Below are 6,391 nucleotides of genomic sequence, written 5' to 3' on the forward strand. Positions count from 1 at the left end.
CATCCAAGTCTGTTTCACTCTCCTATCTTCCCCCTCCTGTCCTCACGCTCCAACTCTTCTCTGTTCTTCCTCCTCACTCTCTGCATGTATCAGAGGAAAAATCACTCCCCAGGGGGAACTTTAGAGAGTGGGAGTAGAAGAACTGCTCTCTATTTTCTTTTCAGGATCAAGAGAAAAGAAATTGGGCCCATTTTTCCATTTTGTAATCGCTTTCTCTGCCGATCTATCGAGCGTGGCATCAGCTGAAGCAGGGGCCAAGTTAAACTCCTCCATTCTTTGAGGACACATGTTAATAAAACAGCCAGCAGATAACAGTAATTACCTCTCAGTGGCTTCTGCTCCTCACTGTGGGACTCAGTGTGAGAGTGGGGTCTGCCTCTTCTTCAGCCTGTACGTCCAAAAGATTAATTCTGTTTTTAATTACGGCACACCCTGAGCGATGCACCAGTTGCAGCTATCCTTCCATCCTCCTCGCTCCTTTCCTTTCTGCCTCTCTGTCGTTGCTGTATTAGCATAAGTAATTAGAGAGTCCTCTTTGCCGGCATGGTCTCGTGGATTAAATTGAACGTGTTGATCTCTTTTAATTCTTCTGTAGTTTGAGGCTGCCTGTCTTGTACAATTAAGATAGTGCAGCAGGGACTGTGGTTGATGGTGGGGCTTGAAGCTGGCAACACCTGCTCTTATCTCTGATTTTGGTTGTAAACTCTCCAGAGCTGTGTGGAGATTTAAGAGGTGACTTGTGGAGCTTGTGCATGCTGAAACTCGAGGGCGAGCTGCAGGACTGTAAAAACGAACATCCCAGGGGCGACGAGGTTGTGTCATTTTACTCATTTTACTGGGGACAAAATTTACAAGAAAAAGACATTGTGCCCGAGTCTGGATAAAAAGCTGATATGCTGACATCACCTCCTTGTAAAATCGCGTGTGAGGTATCCCAGCCCCGCAGCATTATCTTCATTGCAGTTAGGACCCTGACTGCATTCCTGAGAACACAAAAACTGTAGCCCATAGTGTAACAAGGTTGATGTGTTAGGTTTGCGGTAATGTAGGAAAAACTGCTGTGTGTGGCTCCAAGTCTGGCTGCAGTCCCTGCAGACTGAATGAAATAAATCAGAAATAATAAAGACTGTGATGAAATAATTCTTTCAGGGTTGAAAAACACATTTGAGCTCTGTGCAGTAAGTGCATAGTATAGGTGAGAGGGATGCTATGCTACTCAAGCCCTACAACAAGCCTTATTTTTTCCTGTGTCTAAGTGCCTTTCTATCAAACATTCACACTGATGAATGCATCAGGAGCAACCTGTGGTTCATTATCTTCCCAAAGGAAGCCAGAGATTGAACCACCAACCTTCCAATTAGATGTCCTGCTCTGACTCCTGAGCTGCACCCACCCTCAGCAACTCATTCTCTCATACTTATTGCCTACTTTCAACATGCATTTAGCTATCCAGCTGTGATTCCTTCTGAATTATCGTTATATTTTAACAATTATCAATGTAGCTTTGAAAAGGAGAAACAACATTTGAAGGCCACAGAGCAATCAAACAAGTTTGTTATTCACACCACGTGACTTATATGAGTTAAGAGTGACACGATGCTGCTCAGCAAACAATCTGGGCTTCAAAAGCTGAAAGGAGTCATTTGCTGTAGTGTAGGTTTGATGTAAACACACTGCCACTCTAAATCAACAGGGGCCAGTCGTGTGCTCCGTAACACTGATTGTAGATGAGAGCTGGAGACGCAGCTTCTGTGACTGCGCTTAGCATGAATTACATTGTCATGGCTCAAGCAGCAGGACTCGTAGCTGAGAGATTACTTTGGTGTAGATGTGGGTTTCCTGCAGGAGGACGTGAGAGGGATGCTTATTAAATCTGCCTGAACAGGCGAACGAGGAGTCAGAATGACACTTTCTGAACGGCTGTTCCAACTACTTCATTTGCATTCTGTAATTAACTGTCTCTCTTAACCTCTTTTCAACACACCGTCACACATATTCATACACATGCTGAGCTGGTCACCGGTAAACATTTGTACTTGTGTGAATTTGCCATTAGTGTAGTGACGGGGCTTTATCAAAGGCGACACAGTCAGTGAGCAGGCGTCTGACAGAGGTGGGTTTAGTTTGCAGTTTGAGAAAAACTGAAGAAGACAAATTAATGACTTTTTGGAGATAAATGTGAAATTACTTCCGACGAGTCTTTGGACTTTAAGGCTACATCCATCTCTTTTAAATGCTCTTTGCTTATGAATCTGAAAAATGAAGTCGAAGCTGAGGTGCCTGAAATCTGTATTCCTTGTGATAGCCAGCAGAGGAAGACTCCTGCAGTTGTTGAAGGGAAAATGTCCCTCAGCTTCCTCAATCTGTCACCTCAGTAAGCACTTTTCTGATGGATTTATGGTGAATTCATGTTTTCAATCCCTGGTTGCCTGCCTGTGTAAGCTTACTGATGTTTACTTTGTAAAATATGATGGCAGAAGAATGATTGAGCAGGATATGCTTTAGGGTGGGCCACCTGTCTGTTTTTACAGCTGTTATCCAATGTACTTCACTATTATAAGATCTGTTTTTTTTTTGCAAATAGGACAATTCCTTCCAAAACTTCTAAATTATTAATCATTATAATTTATTTCGAATTCAATTCCCTTCTTATTTGGCACAGCTGTGTTTGGATCGTCACTAACTTCAGTATACAGACAAATCATCATTGGGCCACCTCTCATGGTATTTTCCACACAACCGTTTAAGCCATATTTCTGTATACATTAACTGTGTCATTTTTTAACAGTATATTTATTAGTTTGCATTAGAGACACTAACTGTGCTAAGTCTGCAAACACCTGAAAACTACTCACCAAGTGAGTACTGAAACTATGAAGAGTGCCACACAAGCTCAAAATGGAAAAATGTCTCGGTTGCTGCGATAAGACGAAGGTGAACATTGTCTGTTGCATCACACATTAGCTCAGAGAGTAAATGGCAGGTTTTTGCACAAGAGTCGGTCTCTTTCATGCAAGCTACAGCTAGCAGTGGCAGTGTCCTCTTTGCGGTTGTGAAACCTCTAGCAACCACTTGCTAACTCTTTCAGAAAAGATGTAGTTTTGCCTAGCAACCAGCATCACTGACCAGTGCCTAGACACTTGTGACTGAGGCCCAACTACGCGTGAAAATGCATAAAAATATTGCAACTCTAGTCAATTCACCTAATCATCACTGTCAGTTTGTGCTAATGTAATGTTATATTCAGCAACTGAGTTTAAATCACATTCCTAACATTTACAGAAAGTAACATTAATATAAGGTGCTTATGATGGCAGATTTATTGCAAGTGATAAATGTCCTTGTATATCACTTATCCATCCTAAAGCAGAATACAGTTTTCACTGTTGATATACTTGACCTCAGATTTATGCTGTTCTCATCAGTTAACTATCATCACATGCTCACAACTGTATAATTGAATTCTCAACTCAAACAACTGAGTTGGGGACCTTCAAATGATGCTTTGGATTTCAGGAAGTATGTCTAATATCAAGGTTCAGTTTATGGTTAAGATTCTGATTCGACTGTTATTCTCTGTAGCAGCTGGTTTTGCCCGCAAGGCCCAAAATTAACATTAAAACATAGTAGTGAAATTAATGCATTGACTGAATGCATTAATGGTAGTTACCTGTTTGAATACATTGGGCAATGGCTTTGAGCTTTGCCATTTTAAGTTTCTTTTAAAAGCAACGTCTCTTCATACTTCTTCAGTGTCTAAAATCTTTGTAACTTTGTACATTGCACCGTAAGCCACATAAAAGAAAGAGTCACTGTTTAGAAATGGAGACGTCTGTCTGAGGTATTCTGTGTGTGTACAGTGTGACTCTTTATAAGTGGATGACACCAGGCCTCCAGGAAACATCTAAACTACAGCTATCATCAGAGGCGCTGCAGTTTGTTCTTTGTTGTCACAACAGTCACAGCTCATCTATGGAAAACCCCTAGTCAGTCCACACACTGCAATACACACAATTAATACATTTTACACACATTTGGCTTCATTTTACAATTACAGCCAGATGATTCTGTACTCTAAATTTTAATTAAACTAGTTAAGTGTTCGAATAATCAGGGCATAATTATGCTAAAAATGAAAGGGAATTAGGAAATAGCCTGTGAAGAAGAAAAGAAGAAAAAAGAAGATTAAAAAGCAAATGCAAAAGTTTACATATATAGTAAATTACTTAGAAGAATAAATAAATAATAAATACATCACCCCTACATGTACTTACAGTCAGGGAAAAATTATTTGAACCCCAGCTGATTTGGTTTGCCTTCTAACAAAGAAATGATCAGTCTATAATTTCAATGGCAGGTTTATTTGAACAGTGAGAGACAGAACAATAACCAAGACAATCCAGAAAAATGCATTTTTAAACAGTAAGAAATTTGCATTTTCATGAAGGAAATACGTTTTTGATCCCTTTGCAGAACGTGCTTTGGCGTTTGGTCGTTGGCAATCACAAAGGGTCAGATGTGTCTTATAGTTGGCCACAGGTTTTACACACATCTCAGAGGGGATGTCGTCCCACTCCTGGAACCTTCAGCTCCCTCCACAGATTCTCTGTGGGACTAAGGTCTGGAGAGTGACTCGGCCACTCCAAGACCTTAATATGCTTCTTCTTGAGGCAGTCCTTTGTTGCCTTGGCCATATGTTTTGGATCACCACCCATGACTCATTTTCAATGATCTGAGGGAAGGAGATTCTCACCCAATATTTAACGGTACATGTCCCCATCCATCCTCCCTTTGATGCGGTGCAGTTGTCCTGTTCCCTTGGCAGACAAACACCCCCAAAGCATAATGTTTCCACTTCCATGTTTGACGAGGGCAGAGATGGGCAGTAAAGCGTTACTTGTAACGCGTTACTAAAACCGTGATTTTTTTGCAAGAATGTCTCATGACAGTGACGTAAGCGAGTGCGACGTTCATGACAACAGCTGTGTGCAGATCAACAATGGATCGAGCGCGGGAGAGAGTATGAGCGTGGAAGTACTGACCTTACTTTGAGTTTGATTCCATAAAAAGTGACAAAAACATTAGTGTCCGCTGTGCGTGGGAAGAAAACTTCTTTTTACAGCGAACCCCCCCCCCCCCCCCCCTAAACTTCCGAGCAAGCACCGAGTAGCTACGACGTAATGGGAAACTCACAGAGAAACTCGCGGATTCTTCCACTGACCGCAGCACACCTGCACCAGGGCAAACCTCCGCCTACGCCACTCCTGCTTTACAGGTGAAAATAGAGCAACAGGACCGCTAGTCTTTGACTTTATTTATTTTCCGCTGTGTTTTACTTGCATCTATTTGAAAGACTGAGTGTAAACACAAAAAATATTTTATTTTATGTGCTGGAATGTGCAGAAAATAGGTTTAAATGTTAAACTAATTTCTTCAAGTCAGAGAATGGTGCATATAATTAAATTTTTGCTTGATGCATAAAGTTAAAAGGTTAAAACTAATAAAACAAATTTTAAAAAGAGACTTTTCCATTTGATTACATTTTGTATGATGGATTATGCAGAAAAAGTAGAATTGGGCTGAAAGATCTATCGCTTTATTCAGGTTGTAAATCGTGTTTTTAAAAAGTAACTAAGGAATTAAGTAACTAAGTAATTAATTACTTTTGAAAATAAGTAATCAGTAGAGTAACGGGATTACTTTTTTGGGGAAGTAATCGGTAATTAGTTACTGATTACTTTTTTCAGGTAACTTAACCAACACTGGACGTGGGGACGGTGTTCTTGGAGTCATAAGCAGCATTCTTCTTCCTCCAAACACGGCGAGTTGAGTTGGCGCCCAATAGCACAATTTTTGTCTCATCTGACCACAACACTTTACTCAGTCCTCCTCTGAATCATTGAGATGTTCAGGGGCAAACTTCAAACAGGCCTGTTCATATGCTTTCCTGAGCAGAGGGACGGCAGTATTTCAGTCCTTCACCGTGTAGTGTGTTACTGTTTTCTTGGTGACTATGGTCTCAGCTGGCTTGAGATTACTGACAAGTTTCTCCCGGATGGGTTCCACACCGTTCATACTATTATTGAAACTCCATGAGTTGAGATCTTGCGTAGAGCTCAAGACCGAGGGAGATTGGCAGTTATTTTATGGTTCTTTCATTTGCGAATAATTGCACCAACTGTCATCACCTTCTCCCCCAGCTGCTTGTCTATAGGCTTGTAGCTCATTCCAGCCTTGTGTAGGTCCACAGTCTCGTCCCAGACATCCTTGGAAAGCTCTTTGGTCTTGGCCATGTGCAGAGTTTGGAATCTGGATAGACTGACTGCTTTGATGGACAACTGTCTTTTATACAGGTAATGAGTTGAGAAGGCTCCTAATGTCAACACGGAGA

Source organism: Diplotaxodon limnothrissa, linkage group LG11 (assembly GCF_057381915.1).
Source record: "Diplotaxodon limnothrissa isolate DT_005_m linkage group LG11, D_limnothrissa_male_GT1.1, whole genome shotgun sequence".
Taxonomy (NCBI): Eukaryota; Metazoa; Chordata; class Actinopteri; order Cichliformes; family Cichlidae; genus Diplotaxodon; species Diplotaxodon limnothrissa.